This window comes from Bubalus kerabau, chromosome 16 (assembly GCF_029407905.1).
Source record: "Bubalus kerabau isolate K-KA32 ecotype Philippines breed swamp buffalo chromosome 16, PCC_UOA_SB_1v2, whole genome shotgun sequence".
Lineage (NCBI taxonomy): Eukaryota > Metazoa > Chordata > Mammalia > Artiodactyla > Bovidae > Bubalus > Bubalus kerabau.
Window position 1 is genome coordinate 17125054 of NC_073639.1, and position 26230 is coordinate 17151283.

The window sequence follows — 26230 nt, forward strand, 5'->3', positions numbered from 1 at the left end:
GTGTCTCCTGAATTGTTGGCAGATTCTTTACCACCGAGCCACCCGGGAAGCCCAGCAGAGATTACTAGGTGCTTATCAAATATTCTTTCTTTTCTTCCTCCTTAGTACAGAACTTCAATTTTAGCTGAGCATACTGCTACGTGGGATAAAGGCCACAACTACCAGTTTCCCTTGTAGCGAGAGGTAAGCACATGACTGAATCTAGCCATTGAACTGAGACAAACTTGCAAATGTATATATGTGTTGGGGGGTGGGGCTTCCAAAAAAGAATCTTTAGAAGAACTGGTCTGCTGGGTAGCTCCCCTTTCTCTTTTCCTTCCTCCTGATGTGTGTAGATGATGTCTAAAGCTAACTTAGCCATCTCAAATCACGAGGTGGACCTGAGAATATAAGCCCCATGCTAGGATGACGGAGCAGAAAATTAACAGTAGCCTGAGTCCCTGATGACTTCATGGATCTGCCACATCAGCTGTGGACTGGGTCCTTCTGGCTCCTTCTGACTCCTGGTAGGTGAGAGAGTGAACTAACTCTTCTGGGTGTAAGCTATCGTCATTAATCTCAGTCATCAGCAGGGGAACTTGATTCGTTAGGGAACAGATGGAATTTAAAGCCATAGATCTGGAAGAGATAATCTAGGAAATGAATGAAGTTATAGGCCAGAAGATTATGCAACAGACAGAGCTATGGGACTGCAGCATCCAGAGAAAGAGGCAGGGAATCTAGGAAAAGAGACTGACAATGAAGGATCAGCAAGGTAGCAGGAACATCAGGTCTTGTGGCATCCTGGGAGCAAGTGAAGAAAACGTTTGAAGTAAGAAGCCTGATTGTCAAATGCTGCTCCTAGGTCACGCAGGATGAGAACCAGGACTTGACCATTGAAGTTAGCAACATCAAGGTCACTGGTGACCTGGACAAGCCAAGTTCAGAGGAGTGTTGGGGAAAGCCTGACTTGAATGGACTTAAGGCAGAATGAAAGGAGAGAACGACGGAAAATACAACCAACTCAGTCGTAGTTTTATTTCAAAGAGCAGAAAATCAGGATAATGGCTGGAGAAGAAGGCTCAAAAAAAGCTTATGTTTTAAGAGGAGAAAAACAACAGCATGTTTGATGCTTGTGGGAATGATCTAATTTAATGAAGCAAGAATGAAAAGGTATTGATAGAATCATCGGTGTGATATTTCTGTTTAAATCAAGCTGTTCCCTGAGCTCAACTCTAATAATTACTTTAATTGGTACTTTATTATGTTTTCATAACTAGCTATTATGTTGCTAATTTTTCCTGATTCTTTTTTATTTAGATAATAAACTCAATGCATTTTTAATGGCATAAATAATTTTAAAGAAAGTGAATAATTTTAAAGAAAAGAATTTTAAAGAGAATGCTTGATTAAACAAAATATATCCTAATTCAATTATATTTTTGTTATATTGTTTAGATGCTAAGTGCTTCAAATACATACATACAAAATTCTCCAGTGGGACTTCGCTGGTGGTCCAGTGACTAAGACTCCACGCTCCCAATGGTTCAATCTCTGGCCAGGGAACTAGATCCCATGTGCTGTAACTAAGAGTTTGCATGCCACAACAAAATTGAAGATCCCGTGTGCTGCAACTAAGACTCAACACAGCTCATTCATTCATTCATTCATATAAAAAAAATTCCCAGTTTATTAGGATAAAGCATGAATTGAAGAAAAAGAGAAAAGTGCAGTAATTTTACTCTGTAATATACTTAAGGCATGATTTGGCCTTTCCTGTAGGAATTATAGCAAAAATAAATACAATTCTGAAATAAAAGTACTAGCTTCAAAAAAGGCTTAAAGCACTAGCCAGTATTAAATAAGAATAGAGAAGAGTACAATGTGAATGTTGACTCTTAGGTATTTATAATGTTATGTGGAGACTGGAACTTTTGAACTTGATCATGGGTAATTGAACTATATGGCTCTCTGGGAAGGAACTAGGCTGACCCCTGCTGGGGACATGAAGTGAAGGACGCTCCATACAAGGCCACATTTAGGGTAACTGCTGCTGCTGCTAAGTCACTTCAGTCATGTCCGACTCTGTGCGACCCCATGGACTGCAGCCCACCAGGCTCCCCCGTCCTTGGGATTCTCCAGGCAAGAACACTGGAGTGGGTTGCCATTTCCTTCTCCAAAGCGTGAAAGTGAAAAGTGAAAGTGAAGCCACTCAGTCGTGTCCGACTCTTAGCGACCCCATGGACTGCAGCCTACCAGGCTCCTCCATCCATGGGATTTTCCAGGCAAGAGTACTGGAGTGGGGTGCCATTAACTGGGAGGCTGCAAACTCAGAAACTTAAGTGGATAAGGATATAGAATGAGGAAAGAAAAAGAATACAAGAAAAAGTGATGATGACTGGATGGTCCAAAGTAACGAGTCTTCTAGAAAAATAAGAGTGAAGTTAGGAAGAAATAGTCATAGGAAGAAAAGAATTGTGATACATGCAACTCCAAATAGAGTAATGAATGTGGAGGTTTTGGCTCCAGACCCCTTTAAAGGACATCTCTGAATCCCCTAAGGCTTCTCAGATCCTACATAGATCGAAAAACCTTGCCAGGAGATGAGAATATTCTCTGAGACATGCACACACATAATCAGTCCTGATATACAAAAAAAAAAAAACAAACCCACAAACACAACTCTTGAGAAACTTATTGGGGTTAAAAGAAGTCTGAGGAGAGGGGAGGAGGTGCAGAAGGACTGACAGTGCAAAGGCTGGGCCAGGGTGGGAAAGTGAGGCGGTTTCTCACTGGGCTTCGGTGACATTTGTACCATAGTTTGTAAATTGCTGCTCTGAATTATTAAGATGATGCTGTATCTCACTTCAGACAGTTGCGTCTAATACATAAAGTACTGTAAAGGTGAAATAGAAATTAAACAGAGAGGAAAAGAAACCAGAGAGAGGTTAGTACTGTAAGATTAAACACTACCCAGGTGGGGTTTAAAGTGCAGGTTAGTCTGAGCTTTTTGACTGAAGATCCAACCTGTGGGAAAATATATTTTTCTTTTATGTCTTCTCCAATATTTAAAGTTATAGTTATGGGAGCAAAACTTTTTGCATAGCTTTTTTTTTTCACTAAAACATTTATTTCACACTAAAGTAAAAAGAAAACCTGTAAAGCAAAGTACTGTTTGGTCATTTATAACTGTCATCATTGACCAGTGATAATATTTATCAGGCCTTCCTTTAATATGAATTGCAAATGTTTCATGTCATTGACTATGAATATCTATTATCTATCTATCTATACCTTGAAACCAACTTAGGCTAGGAAATATCACCATATATATAGTTCAGTTTGTTTGTATCAATAAACACGAAAGTTGGGGCTCCCCCAGTGGCTCAGTGGTAAAGAATCCTCCTGCAATGCAGAAAATGCCGATTCAATCCCTGGGATGGGAAGATCCGCTGGAGGAGAGCACGGCAACCCACTCTAGTATTCTTGCCTGGAGAATCCCATGGAGAGAAGAGACTGTCAGGCTATCGTCCAGAGGGTTGCAAAGAGTCAGGCACGACTGAAATGACTGAGCTTGCACACAAAACAGAAGTCAGAAGGCGTCATGTGTGGCAAGATGCTTACCTATGGAAGTAGGAAAACACAGAGCCGAAGTGGTCCATCCATCCTGACAATTTATCACCCAGTCTGCTTTTTTGCCTAAGGGACAGACTCAGTTGAAAAACATTAAAATTTCACCAAAATTGGATTTGCTTCAACACAAAGAATGTTGTCTTCAGCCATCCTAGAAAACTGCTTGCTGTAGTTTTATCTGTTACCAGACAAAGGACTTTAATGAAGCAATATGTCTTGGAAATGGTTAAGCTTATTTATGCCTTGGAGGAAAATTTAAACTCAGGCAATGCTGTGTCAAATATTCTCATCCATTGCAGAATCACTAAAATCTATTTCAGTATTTTGAGCAGATCATTGAGGAATTGCCTTTCTCTCTCCCTCTCTTTTTATATATCACTTAAATATATATATGCATTATCCACATCTTTTCAGATTCTTTTCCATTAAAGGTTATTAAAAGATATTGAGTATAGTTCCCTGTGCTAGACAGTAGGTCCTTGTTGTTTATCAGTTTTTTATATAGTAGTGTGTATCTGTTAATCCCATACTCCTACTAATTTATTGCCCTCCCCCCAATCTTACCCCTTTGGTAACTCTGTTTTCTGTATCTGTGTGTCTGTTTCTGTTTTGTAAATAAGTTCATTTGCATGATTTTTAAGATTTCACACATTAGTGATAGCTTATGCTATTTATCTTTCTCCCTCTGACTTAGTTCACTAAGTATGATAATCTCTAGATCCATTCCTGTTACTGCAAATGGCGTTATTCAGTCTTTTCATGGCTGAAGTAGTATTTCATTTTATGTATGTATGAATATACATATGTGTGTGTAGATGTGTTTCAGTTCAGTTCAATTCAGTCGCTCAGTCGTGTCTGACTCTTTGTGACCTCGTGGACTGCAGCACACCAGGCCTCCCTGTCCATCACCAATTCCTGGAGCTTACTCAAACTCATGTCCATTGAGTCGGTGATGCCATCCAACCATCTCATCCTCTGTCGTCCCCTTTTCCTCCCACCTTCAATCTTTCTGGCATCAGGGTCTTTTCCAATGAGTCAGTTCTTCGCATCAAGTAGCCAAAGTATTGGAGTTTCAGCTTCAGCATCGGTCCTTCCAATAAATATTCAGGACTGATTTCCTTTAGAATGGACTGGTTGGGTCTCCTTGCAGTCCAAGGGACTCTCAAGAGGCTTCTCCAATGCCACAGTTCAAAAACATCAATTCTTCAGCACTCAACTTTTTTTATGCTGCTAAGTCGCTTCAGTTGTGTCCAACTCTGTGTGACCCCATAGACAGCAGTCCACCAGGCTTCCCCGTCCCTGGGATTCTCCAGGCAAGAACACTGGAGTGGGTTGCCATTTCCTTCTCCAATGCATGAAAGTGAAAAGTGAAAGTGAAGTTGCTCCGTCGTGTCCAACTCTTAGCGACCCAATGGACTGTAGCCTACCAGACTCCTCCGTACATGGGATTTTCCAGGCAAGAGTACTGGAGTGGGGTGCCATTGCCTTCTCCAAACTTTCTTTATACATGTATACATATATGTATTTATCATATATTCTTTATCTGTTCCTCTGTCAATGGATATTTCAATGTCATGTCTATTGTGAATAGAGCTGCTATGAACATTGGGGACCATTTCTCTTCATGAAAGTATTGACACCTCTTAGCATAGCCAAGTCCTGTTTTGCATGTTGTTAGTACAAAGTCAGTATCAAAGGAGGATTCCTGTGTTGGGAATCCTTTTGAAAAGTTCAGAGATTTCCTATAGTTTTGAAATTGTAAAAATTTTATCTGCTGAACAAAACTTCAGCTCAGACACTGAACGGTTGGAGACCCAGCCATACTGGGCAGCACCTCTGAGCTTTCTGGCTTGGTGAAAAAAGAAATTCTACACATCACGGAGACTCATTCCACTGTAGACTGTTTTGCATTCATGTCAAAGACAAACTCTGGTTAAAACTGTTTACTACCCCAAAAGTCATCGACCTATCCAATGTCAGAACCTTGAACTTATGTCTTTTCTGAAGTTTTGCTAGGAAACCAGAATGAAGTTCTCCCCTGCTATACAGAAAATCTCGGCTGTCTGAAAGCAAATCTCGCAGCACTTAACTGAATTCAAGATAGAGAACTCCTTCTTGGCCTTAAGGTCTCAGATTAAACCACACTTCTTTAGGGTCATATCTCTCCGTTACTGGTTCTCATAAAACTACCTTTCTTCAATAGTAATTTTATATTTGCAGTTACTATTCTTTGATTCATATAGGTCGTTCCTTACTAGACTGTGGGTTCGAGGAGGTCAGGGATTAATTCTGTTTTAGTTGATCATCGTATCTCTAGCACAGAGCACAGTGCTGATCTCAGTAAATATTCAGAATCACATGAATGAATGAATGAAGAGTGAGTACAGGGAAGAGCTTTTCCACAGCCTTCCAGAGGTAGGGCTCAGGTGGTAAAGAATCTGCCTGCGATGCAGGAGACTGGGGTTTGACCCTGGGTTAAGAAAATCCCCTGGAGGAGAGAATGGCACCTCACTCCAGGATTCTTGCTTGGAGAATTTCATGGACAGAGGAGCCTGGCGGGCTATAGTCTGTAGGGTCGTAAAGAGTCAGACACGACTAAGTGACTAACACTCACTCTCCAAAGGTATGTGGCTATTAGAATAATACCAAAATGGTGGCTGCCCCTATTGTAAAGGTTTATCTAAATTAATCTAATCCTCACAACAGTCTTATCAAATAGGTGGTTATTATCTGCTGATGAGGAAACTGAGGCATACAGAAACAAGTCACTTGGCTAAGTCCCCAAGGTTTTAAAGGGTGGTTCCAGCTTCAAACAGTCTAAATTTGGGACACACACACTTGATCAAAGTCCCTTATTATGAGGTAATTTTCTAGAAAACTACCTACTCTCTGGATGAGACTACTCTCTGGAAGTGAAGACTGGAGGTAGACAGCTAAGGAAACTATAGATCTGGGAAAGTTTTTTCTGCCATATGGAATCCAGGGTGGCAAGTTCTCCTCAGGAAGAAACCTCTAGAATGGGGAAGCATTGCAGAGCTCTGCATGTTGCCTCTGTTCAAAATACTAAGTAGTATCAGTGGAGCAGATCTTGAAAAAGATGACCTGGGGATTGCCCTGGCGGTCCCATGGTAAGACAGCGCTTCCACTGCAGGGGGTAAGGGTTCATTCTCCGGTCGGGGAACTAAGATCCCAAATGTTGTGCTGCATTGGCCAAAAAAACAAAAGCAAAGATGACCTCTGAGATTGGAGGACAAAGAAATGGTACAAAAGGAATCCAACTCACAGCTTGTTTGAGAATTCTGACTTTTTTCTCTTTCAAAGCAAGAAATGGGAATTGTCATTTCATCTGCAATACCTACCTTTGTTATCAGGGATTTCATAACTTACAGCTGTCAGAATTGACATGTGAACATGTCAAATATGACATTTCAGCATGCCAGTGACCATTCCAAAGGAAATTATTCTTATTGAAGCAAAGAAAAAAAAAGCCACATACTTTTGAAATTTCCTTTTGAGCAAAAGTTTCCTATTGAATTCTAATTTTAAATATTCAATCTGGATTTATTTCAAAAAAATTTTCAGATATTGGCCACAATTTTTTTTCATGCAAGAATACCAGTAGGAAAAATCTACTTGTTTATGAAGGTGCCTTTATGTGCGTTTTGGAGTCTGTGAGCCAAAAGGAATTAGGAATCACCAGTCTCTAGGTTGAAACCATTCTCTCTTACTTTCTAGCTGGAAGTGACTGGGTTAAGGAGTGAATGGATGGACAGAGTGGGGTTTCATTGGGACTCTGTGTGAGGATGTGCATGTCCAGTTTCACTGTCCATCCCAGCTCTTCTTTGAACCTCTGGCCACTGACCTGTGCAGAATACATCACGGCTCCCCTGCTTTCTGGCTCCCTGATGGTTCCTCTACTTAAGGCCACACTCCTGTCCAGCAGCCCCTCTCCGTTAGCATCTAGGAGCTGCCCCTTCCCAAGGCCCCTTTGGGTCTATGACTGGCAACTGCTTCCAGAAACTCAGTCATCATCTTATATTTCTCATAACCCTGACCACATCTCAGTAAGTAGTATCTTCATTATAATCTTCTCAGTGACTTTATGATTGTGTTTTCTGTTAGGACTCTGATGGATGCATGCTGCTTCTCTTCTTTCACTTTGCCTAATCAAGAGGACTTTATTTATTTCTTTAAATTATTTATTTATTTGGCAGTGCCTGGTCTTGGTTTCAGTGTGTGTGGTCTAGTTCCCTGACCAGGGTTCAAACCCTGGTCCCCTGTATTGGGAGCGTGAATTTCTAAATGGGTTTTTGTTTTTGTTTTTTTTAAGTGAGATTCACCACTAAAGACCTGATTTATGAAGGAAATAATTAATAAATTGAACTTCATTAAAATTTAAAACTTTTGCTCTGCAAAAAACAATGTCAAGAAAATGAGAAGACAAGTCACAGAATGGAAGAAAATATTTGCAAGGCATCTGATAAAGGAGTGTTATCCAAAATATGGGCTTCCATTGTGGCTCAGATGAGAAAGAATCCACCTGCAGTGTGGGAGACTCAAGTTCGATCCCTGGGTTGGGAAGATCCCCTGGGGAAGGGAACAGCTACCCAATCCAGTATTCTTGCCTGACGAATTCCATGGGCAGAGGAGCCTGGTGGGCCATAGTCCATGGGGTCACAAAGAGTCAGACACGACTGAGTGACTAACACACACACATCCAAAATACACAAAGAATTCCTTTTTTTTTTTTTTTTTTTTTGCTGCACCAGGCAGCATGCAGGATCTTAGTTCCCCGACCAGGGATTGAACCTGTGCTCCCTGCATTAGAGTGCTGGAGTCTTTCTTAATCACTGGACCACTAAAACATACGAAGAATTATTAAAACTCAATAGTAGCAGTCAGGTCAGTCAGTTTAGTCACTCAGTCATGTCCGACTCTTTGTGACCCCATGAATTGCAGCACCTACCTGTCCATCACCATCTCCCGGAGTTCACTCAAACTCATGTCCATTGAGTCGGTGATGCCATCCAGCCATCTCATCCTCTGTCGACCCCTTTTCCTCCTGCTCCCAATCCCTCCCAGCATCAGAGTCTTTTCCAATGAGTCAACACTTTGCGTGAGGTGGCCAAAGTACTGGAGTTTCAGCTTTAGCATCATTCCTTCCAATGAACACCCAGGACTGATCTCCTTCAGAATGGACTGGTTGGATCTCCTTGCAGTCCAAGGGACTCTCAAGAGTCTTCTCCAACACCACAGTTCAAAAGCATTAATTCTTCGGCGCTCAGCTTTCTTCACAGTCCAACTCTCATATCCATAATGACTACTGGAAAAACCATAGCCTTGACTAGACAGACCTTTGTTGGCAAAGTAATATTTCTGCTTTCTATCTAGATAGATAATATGCTATCTAGATAATATGCTATCTAGGTTGGTCATAACTTTCCTTCCAAGGAGTAAACGTCTTTTAATTTCATGGCTGCAATCACCATCTGCAGTGATTTTGGAGCTCCCCCCAAAAAAGTCTGACACTGTCTCCACTGTTTCCCCCTCTATTTCCCATGACGTGATGGGACCAGATGCCATGATCTTCGTTTTCTGAATGTTGAGCTTTAAGCCAACTTTTTCACACTCCTCTTTCACTTTCCTCAAGAGGCTTTTGAGTTCCTCTTCACTTTCTGCCATAAGGGTCGTGTCATCTGCATATCTAAGGTTATTGATATTTCTCCCGGCAATCTTGATTCCAGCTTGTGCTTCTTCCAGCCCAGCGTTTCTCATGATGTACTCTGCATATAAGTTAAATAAGCAGGTGACAATATTACAGCCTTGACGTACTCCTTTTCCTATTTGGAACCAGTCTGTTGTTCCATGTCCAGTTCTAACTGTTGCTTCCTGACCTGCATACAGATTTCTCAAGAGGCAGGTCAGGTGGTCTGGTATTCCCATCTCTTTCAAGAGAACCCAATTTAAAAATGACCCAAAGATTTTCACAGACACTTCACCAACAAAGATAAACAGATGGTAAATAAGCATATGAAAAGATGTTCTACATTATATATCACCAGGGAAATGCAATTTAAAACAACAGTGAAGTACCACTACAAGCTCATTAGAATGGCTGATATTCAGAACATTGACAACATCAAATGCTGGCAAGAATGTGGACCAATTGAGACATTCACACAATGCTGGTGGGAAAGTAAAATGGTAGAGTTATTTAGGAACACAGTTTGGCAGCTTCATACAAAACTAAACATACTCTTATTATAGGATCTGGCAATCATGTTCCCCGGTATTTACTCAAAGGAGCTGAAACTTGATGTCTATAAAACACTTGTGTATGGATGTTTATAGCAGCTTTATTTATAATTGCCAAAACCTGAAAACAACCAAGATGTCCTTCAACAGGTAAATGGATAAACAAACTGAGGTACATCCAGGAAATGGAATATTTTTCAGTGCTAAAAAGAAATTAGCTATCAAGCCATGAAGCAACATGAGGACCTTAAATGCATATTCCTAAGGGAAAGAAGCCAGTCCTAAAAGGCTACATACTGCATGATTACAAGTACAGGACACTCTGGAAAAGACAAAGCTCTGGAGACAATTGAAATTATTAGTGGTTGCCAGGGTAGACGGAGGAAAGAGATGAATAGGCAGAGCAGAGCAGTTTTTAAGGCAGTGAAATTCTGTATATGGTGTTATAATGATAGATACGTTTCATTACACATTTGTCCAAACTCATAGAAAGGACAGGAAAAAGCAATGGCACCCCACTCCAGTACTCTTGCCTGGAAAATCCCATGGATGGAGGAGCCTGGTGGGCTGCAGTCCATGGGGTCACTAACAGTTGGACATGACTGAGCGACTTCACTTTCACTTTTCACTTTCATGCATTGGAGAAGGAAATGGCAACCCACTCCAGTGTTCTTTCCTGGAGAATCCCAGGGACGGGGGAGCCTGGTGGGCTGCAGTCTATGGGGTTGCACAGAGTCAGACACGACTGAAGTGACTTAGCAGCAGCAGCAGCATAGAAAGACAATACCAAGAGTGAACCCTAAAGTAAATGATAACCTTTGGGTAACAGTGATGTGTCAGTGTTAAGTTCATCTTTGGTAAGAATCTATACCATTCTGGAGACCGTAGTTGATAAAGGGGAAAGCTGTGCATGTGTGAGAAAAGCAGTGTGTAGAAAACCTCTGTACCTCCCTCTCAGTTTTGTTGAGAGCAACCAAAAATTGCTCTTAAAAATTATCTTTACAATTTTTAAAAGCTATTTTAAGTGATTTAAGACTAAATGTGTGGTGCTTTCCTGGTAGTCTAGTGGTTGAGAGTCCACCTGCCAATTCGGGTGACATGGTTTTGATCCCTGGTCTGGGAAGATCCCACCTGCCTCAGAGCAACAGAGCCTGTGCACCACAACTCTTGAGCCTGTGCTCTAGAGCTCAGGATCTGCAACTACTGAAGCCCTTGGGCCCTAGAACCCATGATCTGCAACAAGAGAAGCCACCTACAAAGAGAAGCCTGTGCCCCACAACGAAGAGCAGGCCCCACTTGCTGCAACTAGAGAAAGCCCATGCACAGCAATGAAGATCCAGTGCAGCCAAAAACAAAATAAGTAAATCTTAAAAAAAAAAAAAAAAAAAAAAGACTCAGTTTGTACTTGTTCAACACTCTTTTCTTGGACCACTTCCTCTTCTCAATCTGTTTTGTGAGCCGAATGTCATAAAATTACTACTTGGTCCACCCCTGCTCTCTTTCTGTATCAACCTGGAGATTCCCCAGAAAATGTAAGTTGAGCTCCAGAAAGCTCCAGAATAATGTTGGTTTTAAAGATGTTTTCCTGGACAGATGAAGAAGAAGGTTATATCACCCTTGCACAGGACAGTTTTGCCTAAATACTCCTTCTTTGACATCTCTTCCCAAAGTTCTTCCCTGAGGTCAGACTGCTTATCCTCCCAAGAGTCAGACGCGGTGGAGCATCTGAGCACACATCTTTGTCCAGAACTCACCAGTCTTTCTAGAGGCTTAGCTCAGCCTCTTTCCCAATCCCCCATGCTTGCAGAGCAAAACAAAGGCTAATCAAAGCACTTCCTTTCTAGCACTGTCCCTAGCAATACCCTTCTTCCACCAGCTGTTCCCAGATGTACTGTTCATTATAATGCTATCTGAGAGGGCGTAACAGCAGCTGTATATAACTCAGTTCTCATTATTCCAAGGTGATTCTCTGGGTCCTCTTCACCAAATGATCAGATCTATAAAGATTGGCTTAAATGTACATTTGCAAAAGAAAGAAAGATAAATCATTTTTTCCTAATAAGTAATACATGCTCACTGCAAAAAAAATTCAGAAATGCGTAACTGTAAAATTTAAAATTTTCCTTTGATTCTGATATCCACAGATATCTACTTTTTTGCTTCAGGAAATGATCTTCTAACCAATATAATTTTATTTCTTTTTATTTTTGAAAAATAAGGACTAAATTTTTTTAAATGAGCAAAAGATTTGAACAGATATGGATGGCAAATAAGCATATGAAAAGATGCTCAACAGCATTAGTCATTAGGGAAAAGGAAATTAAAACTACTAAGGAGATACTACCGCACACCTACTAGAATGATTAAAATTAAAAAGACCGACCATACAAAGTGTGGGCCAAAATTCATTCAAAAATTGAAACTCTAATAGACTTCTGATGGCATGTAAAATGGTACAGTCACTTTGGAAAATAATTTGACAGTTCCTTATAAAGTTAAACATACACCTGCCCTGTGATCCAATCATTCCAACCTTGAGTGTTTACCCAAAAGAAATGAAAACATATGTTCAAACAAAGACAGATGTTCACTGAAGATTTTTTAATAACCTAAAACTGGAAGCAATCCAAATGTCCATCAAGAAGTGAACGGATAAACAAAATGTACTGTATCTCTACAATGATAGTACTCAATAATAGAAAGGAATGATTTACTGATACAGTCAACAACACAGATGAACAAAATGCTGAGTGAAAGAAGCCAGACAAAAAGAGAATATATTAAAAGTTTTGATTTTCTTAAAACTCTAGAAAATATAAACTAATCTCTAGTGACATAAAGCTGATCAGTTATTGAGTGGGAGAGAGAGGCGAGAGAAATATTATCAAGGTATATAGGGAAATGTTTGAGGATGATGGAGATTTTCATTGTCTTGATTGTGGCGATGAATTCATAGGTATAAAATTTATCAAAGCATATGACCAACAAGGACCTACTGTATAGCACAGGGAACTCAGGTCAATATTCTGTAAAACCTAAATGGGAAAAGAATTTGAAAAAGAATAGATTCATGTATATGGATAACTGAATCACTTTGCTGTGCATCTGAAACTAATACAACATTGTAAATCAACTATACTTCAAAATAAAATAAAAAAATTTTTTAAATTTACCAATGTATACACCTTAAAATATGCAGTTTATCATAGGTCAATTATATCTGAACAAAGCAGCTTAAAAATGTAGACAATGCAAGACATACAACTTTGGGATTTATGGCTTTCACTGAACATATGTGTATGGTTATATACAGGAAGTGAAGTCACAATTTCTTATAGTTTATTTATATTTGTTTTTTGGCTGTGCTGAGTCTGTGTTGCTGGGTGGGCTTTCCTCCCGTTGCAGTGGTGAGCAGGGGCTGCTCTCTAGGTGTGCAATCTTCTCGTTGCAGTGACTTCTCTTGTTGCAGAGCACGGGCTCTAGGAGCTTGGGCTTCAGTAGTTGCGGCACGTGGGCCCTAGAGTACAGGCTCAATAGTTGTGTGATACGGGCTTAGTTGCTCTGAGGCATGTGGGATCTTCCCCGGTCAGGGACTGAATTCATATCTCCTGCATTGGCAAGTGGACTCTTTACTACTGAGCCACCAGGGAAGCCCAGAGAAGGGCGCAATTAAGGCCTGTTGTACTAAACAAGATGCTCACCACTAATAAGGAACTGTCTAGTTCAACATCACTAAACTTATCCAACATCCAGCATCCACTAAGAGCCTAGGGATTCCGTCGAGATTTCCCTTCATGGAAATCTTGAGAGCAGATAGCACGGCAGCTGTGTAGACCCAAGGCTGCAATACAATGTATACAGGCTAAGAATTCTTAGGAAGGCTTGTCATATGTCCCCTGGAGTTTGAGGGCAAAGAATGGTGCTGGTGCCTCAATTAACTTGAACAGAGGAGGCTGGCTGGAGCTGCCAACAATGCCAAGGCCAAGAGGATAAAACCTGCAGTCAACGCATACTCCAGTTGTAAATATTTTGAGTTACAGTAAAGCTAGTAACATATCAGAATAAGAACTGCCTTACAAACTAAAGATAGATACATATGCATCTACAAGGTGGAAGGGGAGTTTAGAGTTTCATTGGACTTCTCATCTGTGTGTATGTAGTTTATATATATGGATAAGAAGCAATTAAACATAAATCCTTAGGTGGTTCTAGCTGGAGGCAGAAATATTTGAATATGTTCCAAAGTGATACCAAAATTTGTAATCATGAAAGAAAGTGAAAGAAAGCTCAGTCGTGCCCAACTGTTTGCAACCCTATGGATTGTAGCCCACCAGGCTCCTCTGTCCATGGAATTCTCCAGGCAAGAATACTGGAGTGGGTAGCCATTTGCTTCTCCAGAGGATCTTCCCCCAGGGATCAAACCTGGGTCTCCTGCATTGCAGGCAGATTCTTTACCATTTGAGCCACCAGGGAAGTCCTTTGTAATCATAAGAAATTCAAATTCAAAATACAACTATATTTGAAGCTAGAGTCACCTACTTTTACTTAGCACAAATAATATTTTTTCTCTATACAAGTATAGGTAAATAAAGCCATAGGTAATATCATTGAACTCATAAACTGTTAGTTTAGTTGGATCAGATACTTTCTATGATCGAAAGAAGCTATTCTGTGTTCCCAGAACAAATAAGCGCATCTGGTGCCTTGAGATAGATTGTTACATAAGCAAAGCAAAGATGGCCTCTGCATACTGGCCCCCAGGTTCTTTATTTCTTCCCCGCAGGCCGAGCTCCATTAGCTCAAAAGCCCATTGGCAGGACTCTGGGCTCCCAACGCAGGGGACCTGGGTTCCATCCCTGGTGAGGGAACTAGATCCCACAGGTGGCAACTAGGAGTTCGCATGCTGCAACTTAAGATCCTGCACACCGCGACTAAGACCTGGCCCAGTCAAATTAATTAATTAATTAAATGTCTTTAAAAGAAAAAAAAAAGCCCATTGGCACCAAGCTCAAATTCTTACACTTCCAATTATTAAAAAATTGTTTACTTCTTCTTAGTTGCACTGGGTCTTCGTTTGCTGTGCATGGGCTTTCTCTAGTTGTGGCAAGTGGGGGCTACTCTCTGTTGTGGTGTGTGGGTTTCTCATTGTGGTGACTTACCTTGTTGCAGAGCACAGACTTCAGTAGTCGTGGCACACGGACTTAGTTTCTCTGCAGCATGTGGAATCTTCCAGACCAGGGATCAAACCCATGTCTCCTACTTTAGCAGGTGGATTCTTACCCACTGTACTACCAGGCAAGTCCCCAGTTATTTTTAAAATAGCCTAAACAATTCAAATGTTAGCAACTCAGTGCCTACTTGCTTTGCATATACCTCTAAAACATCGCCCAACTGTTGTTACCTATTGATAAGACAGCCTTGCAATAAAAAGACCTGAAGCTGATGCTGCCCTTGGAGCTGCCTCACCAGAGGCTCCATGTAAGCTCCTTCTTTCATCCCTCCCTCCCCTGGGAGTTCCCTTGCCTAACTACCCTTCCTCTTCCAGCTGATAGCTGGTGCCTAACTACCCTTCCTCTTCCAGCCGATAGCCGCTTGTGGTTAGCCTCTGGATGGTCACCTGCTTCAGTAGATGTCACCTCTCTTGGATCCTCATTCAAGCACTACTCATTAAAACGTGTGTGTTGCTGTCTGTCTTGGTCATCCTTTCCGTTGATCAAACCTCGACTAGACTAACTACAAATTCAATGAATAAAAGGTAAAACGCTGTCAATTATGGTTAAGATATAACTACAGAAAGAAGAATTGTGAAATACATCTAAAGTTTATCATGATCAGAGATTATTAAAGAGAGAAAAGGTATGAAAATTTTACAAAGATTCAAAAGATGTCAATTTGGGCTAAGCAGGTGTAGACAAAAAACGTCGACGGCTGCTTCAGTAAACAAAGGATATTGTGACCATAAAGCCATCAGCCACTGTACTGGACCCTGTCGGTACACCCTGAGGGGAATTAAGGATGGGGAAAAAAAAAACCAGGATACTGGCTAGAGAGTTAAGATGCTTATCAAAGGGATAATTTCAATGAGCCCAGACTCTTGCACCTTCCAATAGATAGAAAAGCACTAAATTACTTAACTTGAGATGTCTCAGTTCAGTTCAGTTCAGTCACTCAGTCGTGTCTGACTCTGCGACCCCATGAATTGCAGCACGCCAGGCCTCCCTGTCCATCACCAACTCCCGGAGTTCACTCAAAAGCATGTCCATCAAGTTGGTGATGCCATCCAGCCATCTCATCCCCTGTCGTCCCCTTCTCCTCCTGCCCAGTCCCTCCTGGCAGATGTCTAGTTCTCTTTATTTAACAGTACTCTTTGAAGTTCCAACTGTCTGGTCTTTGTTGCAAAAAGTTGCTATACATTGTGACTCCTAACTTACCTCACCTCTCTGAAACAGTCCCTCAGAGCTATCTGAGAGGCTGCCATCCTGGGCTATAGTCCTCAGGAAGTCTGCTGAATAAAACAAAATTCCCAACTTTTAGACTATGCATTTTTTTTCAGTCGACACAGCCAATTATGTTTCAAGTTTAAATAAATTGTTTCTGTATCCACCATATATTCAGTCTGATGAACCATGATCTTGGTTTTGTCACTGATAATTATATGAACTTGAGCAAGTTTTTTTTTAAATTTTACTGATGTATAATTGAGCCTCTTGATGAAAGTGAAAGAGGAAAGTGAAAAAGTTGGGTTAAAACTCAACATTCAAAACACTGAGATCATGGCATCTGGTCCCATCACTTCATGGGAAATAGATGGGGAAACAATGGAAACAGTGAGAGACTTTATTTTCTTGGGCTCCAAAATCACTGCAGATGGTGACTGAAGCCATGAAATTAAAAGATGCTTGCTCCTTGGAAGAAAAGCTATGACCAACCTAGACAGCATATTAAAAAGAAGAGATATTACATTGCCAACAAAGGTCCATCTAGTCAAAGCTATGGTTTTTCTAGTAGTCATGCATGGCTGTGAGAGTTGGACTATAAAGAAAGCTGAGCGCCAAAGAATTGATGCTTTTGAACTGTGGTGTTGGAGAAGACTCTTGAGAGTCCCTTGGACTGCAAGGAGATCCAACCAGTCCATCCTAAAGGAAATCAGTCCTGAATATTCATTGGAAGGACTGATGCTGAAGCTGAAACTCCAATACTTTGGCCACCTGATACGAAGAGCTGACTCATTGGAAAAGATCCTGATGCTGGGAAAGATTGAAGGCGGGAGAAGGGGACCACAGAGAATGAGATTGTTGGATGGCATCACCGACTCAATGAACATGAGTTTGAGTAAGCTCTGGGAGTTGGTGATGCACAGGGAAGCCTGGCATGCTGCAGTACATGGGGTTTCAAAGAGTCAGACATGACTGAGCGACTGAACTGAATCTCAAACTCCCAATCCTTCCCTTCCCTACCTCTCCTCCCTCTTGGCAACCATTTATCTGTTCTCTTTGACTGTGAGTCTGTTTATGGTTCCATAGATAATTTCATTTGTGTCATATTTTAGATTCCACAAATAAGTGATATCAAATGACATTTGTCTTTCTCCTTCTGACTTCACTTAATATGATAATCTCTAGTCTATCTATGTTGTGGCAAATAGCATTATCCCATTCTTTTTATAGCTCGGTACTATTCCATTGTATATATGTACTACATCTTCTTTATCCATTCATTGAACATTTAAGTCAATTTCATGCCCTGGCTATTGTAAACAGTGCTGCTATGAAGATTGAGTGCATGTCTTTTTTTGCTTTATAGCCTTGTCTGAGTGTATACCCAGCAGGAAAATTTCTGGATCATATGTCAAATCTATTTTCAGTTTTTTGAGGAACCTCTATGCTGTTTTCCATGGTGGCTGTGAGCATATTTTTTCTTTAAGCTCTCCAACTTTCAGTTCTTTATTAATAAAATGGAGACAGTCATACTTATTGTGAAGTTATTGTGGGTTGTTGTACATAATATTTTAGCTAGGAAATATGAGGCACTTGGTACATAATAGGTTTTCAAAATTTGTTAGCTCTCCACCAGAGTTATAATGGAAATACCCTTTTTCTTTAAAAGGGTTCAAAGTACTATCACATATGTGATAACACAAACAGGCCCTGTGTTATTAGCAATAATTTACTAAAGAAACAGCTAATGGTTCAAGAGGTAGAGATGAGCCAAGGCACTTGCTTATGAAAAAGCAACATATTGTTGCTTGTTCTTATTGCCTCCACCCACCTCCCTTGCCTTAAAAGAAGTCTTTGTGCAAACAATCTAGTGTGTTTGAAAGGTTTCCTTCCAGCTTTCAGCAGCACTTTGGTTTCATTTGGAAGACAGTATGGTCTAGGGGCTCCACATAACCAAGATCTTGGAGCCAGCCAGTTCCCACACTGGAGGAAAGGCTTGCCACAAAGCCACCAACCTGAAGCCCTGGGCGAGTCCCTTGATCTCCTGTAAGTGTGCATGCATGCATGCTCATTCACTCAGTCGTGTCCAGCTCTGTGAAGCACCATGAAGTGTAGCCCGCCAGGCTCCTCTGTTCATGGGATTCTTTCTCCAGGGAAGAATACTGGAGTGAGTTGCCAGGCCCTCCTCCAGGGGATCTTCCAGACCTAGGGATCAAACCCACATCTCTTAGTCTCCTGCATTGGCAGGTGGGTTCTTTACCACTAGCCCTTCACATCCATGCCCAAAAAGGGAAATGTGTTACAGTCAGGTTCCCTTTTGCTGAGAGTAAAGCATCTTTTCAGGAAACTATAGCAACTTGAAAATTAAAATAAAAAGTCTCTTTCAGCAAAACAAGCTCTGAAAGTAGTAGCAGAAAGTAGGAATACAAACATCATTATTTCATATCAAAATCCAAACATCACAATCATGGAGACAGCAGCTCCCTTCATCCTCCATTGCAAGGTATTTGGTTTAAGCTCCTATTCTACCAAGGAGAACCTCTGCTGTCTGAAGTGCTGATTCAGAAAAATGAACGTTAGGGATTCCTTTTGTTGCAGGAAGGGGGACCCCTTCCATGGACCGAAAGCAGGCTCTTGTCTAACAGAATTGAATCTGAATTCTAACAGAGTTCAGAAATGAATTTTCTGAGGAGACACATGTGCTGACAAAGCAAGAGATTTTATTGGGTAAGGGCACCCGGGCGGAGAGCAGTAGGGTAAGGGAACCCAGGAGAACTGCTCTGCCACGTGGCTCACACTCTTGGGTTTTACGCAATGAGATTAGTTTCCGGATTGTCTTTAGCCAATCATTCTGACTCAGAGTCCTTCCTGGTGGTGCACGCCTTGTTCAGCCAAGATGGATGCCAGAGAGAAGGATTCTGGGAGGTGATCGGACAGGTGGTGTCTCCTTTTGACCTTTCCCGAACTCTTCCAGTTGGTGGAGGCTTATTAGTTTTGTGTTCCTTACCAGGACCTCCTGTCCTAAAACAACTCATGCAAATGGTTACTACGGTGCCTGGACAGCGTGGTTTCAATCAGTGTGCTTCCCCTGACACTTACGTGTATGAAAAAAAAAAAAAAAAAACCCTTTCTGCCCAAACTTGTACCATGTATGGGAGAGAGGATAGTCTCTGCTTTGCTTAGGAACTCACATTGAAAAAAATTCAAAACATTTTTAAGATTTTTGCTCTTAAACTAATCCAAGGTGAAAGTGAAAGAAAGAAAGTGAAGTCGCTCAGTTGTGTCCGACTCGTTACGACCCCATGGACTGCAGCCCACCAGGCTCCTCCGTCCATGGGATTCTCCAGGCAAGAATACTGGAGTAGGTTGGCAAGAATACTGGAGTGGGTTGCCATTTCCTTCTCCAGGGGATCTTCCCGACCCAGGGATCGAACCCAGGTCTCCCACATTGCAATCCAAGGTGAAGACCTGGACAAATCTGCTGTTAGGAAAAAACAAAAGGCCAGGACTTGGTTAGAATATAGCCAGAATATGACCTCCAGGTGTCCAGCTTCTATATTGATTTCTCCTGTATTCTAGGTCCCAAATAACATTTGGGCCAAATTTAAAACCCACCATGCTTGTCAAAACATACCCATTTCCATACAGTATCCAAAACCTCCACAGAACATCCCCAAGGATCTAATGCCATCTAAAGGCAACTATGGCAAATTGCAAAAAAACAAAACAAAACAAAACAAAACCCACATGATTAAATAGTAGAACTTTTCACTCTGGATACAAACATACATGAGATGTTCTTAGCTTAATATATTCCTGTGTTGATTTTTTGTAATACTTATTAAAGTACGTGAAGCTCTTCTCCCAAAATCCAGCATAAGCAAAATTAAAATCCAGGAAACTAATCAAGAGGGGAAAAAAAGTCTATGTGTTCAGTGTGGAGTACTGTACCAAGGTCACAGGACAAAAATCTCTGGAACAAATCAAGCCCCATAGCAATTGTTGATGTGAGCCTCTGAATCTAAATTGGCTAGTTCCCTGGCCCCATATTAGGTAAAATACCCACCCTGTTACCCACTCTTTAGCATCCTAACCAATCACCTAATGCCACCCTTCCAGTAGGAATTTTCTCTCTCTTGAGGTTATAAAAATTGGCTGCTGTTGTTCTGTCACTAAGCCATATCTGACCCTTTGCGACCCCATGGACTACAGCATACAGGCTTCCCTGTCCTTCACCATCTCCCAGAGTTTGCTCAAACTCTTGTCCATTGCATTGACGATGCAATCCAGCCATCTCAGTCTCTGTCGTCCCCTTCTTCTCCTGCCCTCAGTCTTTCTCAGCATCAGGGTCTTTTCCAATGAGTCGGCTCTTTGCATCAGGTGACCAAAGTATTGGAGCTTGAGCTTCAACATCAGTTCTTCCAGTCAATATTCAGGATTGATTTCCTTTAGGATTGACTGGTTTGATCTCCTTGCTGTCCAAGGAACTCTCAAGAGTCTTCTCCAGCACCACAGTTCAAAAGCATAAATTCTTTGGCGCACAGCCTTCTTTATGGTACAACTCTCACATCCATACATGACTACCAGAAAAACCATATCTTCGCTACATGGATCATTGTTGGCAAAAGGATGTCTCTGCTTTTTAATCCACTGTCTAGGTGTGTCATAGCTTTACTTCCAAAGAGCAAGCATCTTTTAATTTCCTGGACAGCCACAAAATTTCTTTTGTAGCCCAAGAAAATAAAGTTTGTCACTGTTTCCATTGTTTCCCCATCTATTTGCCTTGAAGTGATGGGACCAGAGCCATAATCTTAGTTTTTTGAATGCTGAGTTTTAAGCCAGCTTTTCACTCTTCTGTTTTACTTTCCTCAAAATTGGCAACTAGGTGGCCTGCTGTGCTAACAGCATCTCCCACTCTAATAAACTCGATTCTGCCTCATGTCTGGAAATTCTTTTCTGACTTGCACACAGACTATGACATTTAGCATCACAATAAAGTAAATAAATATAATTAAAACTATATAGGGAGAAGTCTTTAAAATATAATGCTGTATAGCCAAAAGATGGAAGGAAACCAAGTATCCATTGACAGATGAATGGATAATGTTTATCCATGGTCAGCTTTGCGATGGGATATTATTCAGCTTTAAAAATGAAGGAAATTCTGATGCATGCTACAACATGGATGACCTTTGAGGACTTTATGTTAAGCAAAATAAGCCAGTCACCTTAGGACAATATTGTGTGATTCTACTTACATGATGTACCTAGAGTAGTTAAATTCAGAGATATAGAAAATAGAATGGTGGTTGCTGGAGGCTGAGGAGAGGGGAGAGAGGAAATTATTGTTTATTTGGTACAGAATTTCATTTTGGGAAGATGAAAGTTTTGAAAAGGAATGTGGTGATGGTTGCATAGCAATGTAAGAACACTGATTGCCACAGAACTGTACACTTTAAAAATGGTTGGAATGGTCAATTTTATGTTATATATATGTTACCACAATAGAAAAAAATTCAGTGCTGGTGGGAGAGGGATGAGATGCATTAACACACTGCTGATGGAAGTAAAAAGTGATGTAGTATTTCTGGAAAATAGTAAGACAATATGTAGCAACAAATTTTTAAATGTTGATTTATTAGTTCTATATCTGTGACTTTATCCAAAATACATATAACAGATACATTCAAAGAATTATGTACAAGGATGATCATCAAGGCTTTATTTATAATAAAGAAAAATAGAAAACAGCTTACAAATTCTATAACAGAGTAATAGATAAATTATGGAGGACCCATACAGATGCAGAAAAGGCAATGGCAACCTACTCCAGTACTCTTGCCTGGAAAATCCCATGGACCGAGGAGCCTGGTAGGCTGCGGTCCATGGGGTCGCTAAGAGTCGGACACAACTGAGTGACTTCACTTTCACTTTTCACTTTCATGCACTGGAGAAGGAAATGGCAGCCCACTCCAGTGTTCTTGCCTGGAGAATCCCAGGGACGGGGGAGCCTGGTGGGCTGCCGTCTATGGGGTCGCACAGAGTCAGACACGATGAAGTGACTTAGCAGCAGCAGCAGCATATAGATTGGGTTGTTGCAATTATAACCACATTTATGAAGAGTACATAATAACATGCAGAATTAAATGGAAAAAGGGAGATTCTTGTTTATTTTTGTGTATTTTATAAATATTCTATTATAAGCATTTCTCACTATTAATTGGGGAAAAAGCCTGTGTGTCAACAATTTGTGAAGATGGAAAAGCTGAATTAATTCTCTATTTGAAATACATTATGAGGTTATTTTATCTAAGCTTCCCTGGTGGTTCAGCTGGTAAAGAATCCGCCTGCAAAGCAGGAGACCTGGATTTGATCCCTGGATTGCAAAGATCCCCTGGAGAAGGGAACAGCAACCCACTCCAGTATTCTGGCCTGGAGAATCCCATGGACTGTATAGTCCATGGGGTTGCAAAGAATTGGACACGACTCATGCTCTGGAGAAGGAAATGGCAACCCACTCCAGTGTTCTTGCCTGGAGAATCCCAGGGACGGGGGAGCCTGGTGGGCTGCCGTCTATGGGGTTGCACAGAGTCGGACATGACTGAAGCGACTTAGCAGCAGCAGCAGCAGCAGCGGAGCGACTTTCACTTATCTAAGCCAAGCTTCTGCATAACTCATGTCACATCTCACTAATGACCAAAGCTGTATTCTGTTTTAACTTGATGAGAAATCTGTTGAAAGTGTTTGAGAATTTTTACGGCTTTTGTGGAGACATAATTAGCCCTTTATTTCAGAGAAAAAAATTATCTGGACATTCAAATTTATTAAAAATTCACATCATATCTACCACAATGAGAACAGGGATAGGCCCTTAATAGATTAAATAAACTGTATCTAAAATGACCATCTCTCTTCAGCCACCATTAGATTTGGCTTGAACTTAAATGACATGATGCCACTTTGTGACTAACAGAATGCTTGTTCTGTTATAATAAAAATAGGCATTTGACTCTAGGCCAAAGATAATGTTTTATTTATTTGCGTTAATTTTACCCTCTTCTTTTTCTTTTCTTTTAAAAAAAATGGTTTTGATTCATTTTTATTTGGTGCAGCAGGTTTCAGTTGTGACATACAGAATCTTCGATCTTCAATGTTGCAGCATGTGGGATCTTTGGCTGTGGCATGTGAATATAGTTCCCTGACCAGGATCCCTGTATTGGGAGCATGGGGTCTTAGCCACTGGACCACCAGGGAAGTTCCCAAAGATAATGTTTTAAAGTACTGATTGCTTTATTCAATTCAATGAGTATTTACTAAGCATTGCCTAGATATTAGATGTAGCAGAGAACAAAACAAAACAAAAATCCTTGCCCTCAATCTAGTGAGGAAGGGAGCACACTAGCAAAATAAGTAAAATGTAGTGTATGTTACATTATGACAAGTGCTATGGAGAAAAATAAACAGAAAAAAAAATAGAGTGTGGGAGGTAATCAATGGGCAATGAGGGAAGGTGACCTCAGAGGAGATAGGAAGGTCGAGGGAGTAAGCCATGCATTTGGCTATTTGGGTAAAAAGGTGGAGGGCATTCCAGATACATGCAAAGGCCCTGAGGCAAGAGAGCACCCCCACCCCCCACTCTCACCCAAGGAAGAAAAACAAGGAGGCCAGTGTGCCTGGAACAGAAGGAACAAGAAGGAAAATCAGAGATTTTCAGAGATCAGGGAGGTGGAGAAAGTAGATGCTCATCTAAGGCCTCCTTGGAGATCATTATAAGAACGTTGACTTCTAATGGACAAAAATGCCTGTGAAGCCTGGAAACATAAATAACTATTTATATTATTTTATTTTTTACAATTTAAAGATTCCTTGATAGCATTATCTATATTAGCCTATGTTATTAGCTTTATAAGCAGACCAGAATGAGATGAGGCAGTGTTTGGAGGGTCAACGGGATGATATAACTCTGTTCCATGTGTCTTATCCTTCTACACATTAGCCCAGAGGCATTCCTGGGGTGAAGGCAAAGGAAACACACAGCAAATGGAAATGTGCTCGTATTTTTTCAAGCCTCTGCTTACAAGCGTCCCATTGGTCGCATCAAGTCACATGACTTAGGCAGAAAATCCCATCCCGTATGGAAAGGTACCTCCATGTTGCTGCTGCTGCTGCTAAGTTGCTTCAGTCATGTACAACTCTGTGACCCTATGGACAGCAGCCCACCAGGCTCCTCTATTCACAGGATTCTCTAGGCAAGAATACTGGAGTGGGTTGCCATTTCCTTCTCCAACCTCCATGTTACAAGGTCATACAGGGAGGAGTGGAGGCGTGGAGCCAATAGTGAACATAACCTCTGGTTGGGAGGGAATGGCTGAGGCCCTTCTCGTTTCTGAGCCAGATGACAGATTAATCTCTCATTAATCTCTCTAGACCAACACTAGAAAATACTGATACTAGCATCTGAAATCTGTAGTTCCAATTCTTAAAGGGGAGAAGGTCAATATAACTAGGTCCAGCAGCCAGAGAGAAGATGAATAAACAGGATACTCAGAATAATTCCTTATTCAAAGAGAACCAGGAGAGAATTAAAAGTATAATGAAAACTCGTTAAAAGAGTTTCATGAACTGCACAAATTAACTGGGAATCAACATACTATTACAAAAGAAAATGTTTGAAGTTTAAGACCCAAATTACTGGTCTACAGCCAACTCACTTGAGAAGACCCTGATCCTGGGAAAGATTGAAGGCAGAAGGAGAAGAGGGCAATAGAGGATGAGATGGTTGGAAGGCATCACTGATTCAGTGGAAATAAACTTGGGCAAACTCGGAGAGATGGCAAAGGACAGGGAAACCCGGTGTGCTGAGGTCCATGGGGTCAAAGAGTCAGACACAACTGAGCAAATGAACGGCAGTAACTACTGGTCTAAAGTTCAAGTAAAAGATCTCAAAACATAGAACAGAAACGAAAGAGATGCAAATCATTAGGGAAATGATAAGAGATTTGAAAGTTAAGTCCAGAAGACCCAATATATGAATAATAGGCATTCCTTAGTGGAATAAAAAGAAATAATAGAATAAATAGAAAAAAAGGGAATAATTAAACCTAACGGGAACAATTTCCTTGAGCTAAAAACTGGCAAACTGAACTGGCTTGTTGAATTCCAGATGGTCTTAATAAGGAAAGATACATTCCTAGGCATATTCTGGTAAACAAAAAACTCCAAAGATTTTAAGAAAATCATAAAAGCTTCCGGGTATAAGAATGATTTTATGTGCCTGGATTGTCAGTCATGTCTGACTCTTTGCGACACTGTGGACTATAGCCCACCAGGCTCCTGTCCATAGGATTCTCCAAGCAAGAATACTGAGTAGGTTGCTGTGGCCTCCTCCAGGGGATCTTCCCTACCCGGGGATCGAACCCATGTCTCCTGCCTCTTCTGCATTGCAGGCAGATTCTTAACTGCTGAGCCATCAGGGAAGCCCAGAAGAAAGATTTTACTTACAAAGAAAGACAAACTGCTATCTGACTTCAAATCTATATCAGAAGCTAGAAATTAGTAGAATAACATCTACCTATTATTATAAAAAGAACTGAAACTCTGCAATAGTTTACATAGATTTTTAAAAAACCATCTGAGAAAGAAAGTTATAATCTAAGATTCCAGGAATATATCACTCCTGTATTGAATCTGAGAAAAATACTTGAGAAATAACGCTAATGAAACAATATGCAAATCAGAACAGAGGCCTCAAGATGGGTGTAGAGCCAACAAGGAAATTGACCACACAGCATGCACAAATAGTTAAATTTATAAGAGAAGAACCGAGAAACCAGAAGTCTCAGGACTACAGATTCTCTCATAGCCCATCTGTTCTAGGGCATCTCAGAGACTTCCAGTTGAATTAGCCTATGGGAGATGGACCCCCA

At 40.9% G+C, this 26230-nt stretch overlaps 1 long non-coding RNA gene across 1 annotated transcript in view; it reads left to right on the forward strand.

The window, feature by feature from the left end:
- The first annotated feature begins 397 nt into the window (after positions 1-397).
- The window catches only part of LOC129629665 (uncharacterized), a 52845-nt gene continuing 27012 nt past the window's right edge, over positions 398-26230 (forward strand). Inside the window, exon 1 of the long non-coding RNA XR_008703306.1 lies at positions 398-506. This is a non-coding gene — a long non-coding RNA (uncharacterized LOC129629665). The remainder of the gene's footprint in view (positions 507-26230) is intronic.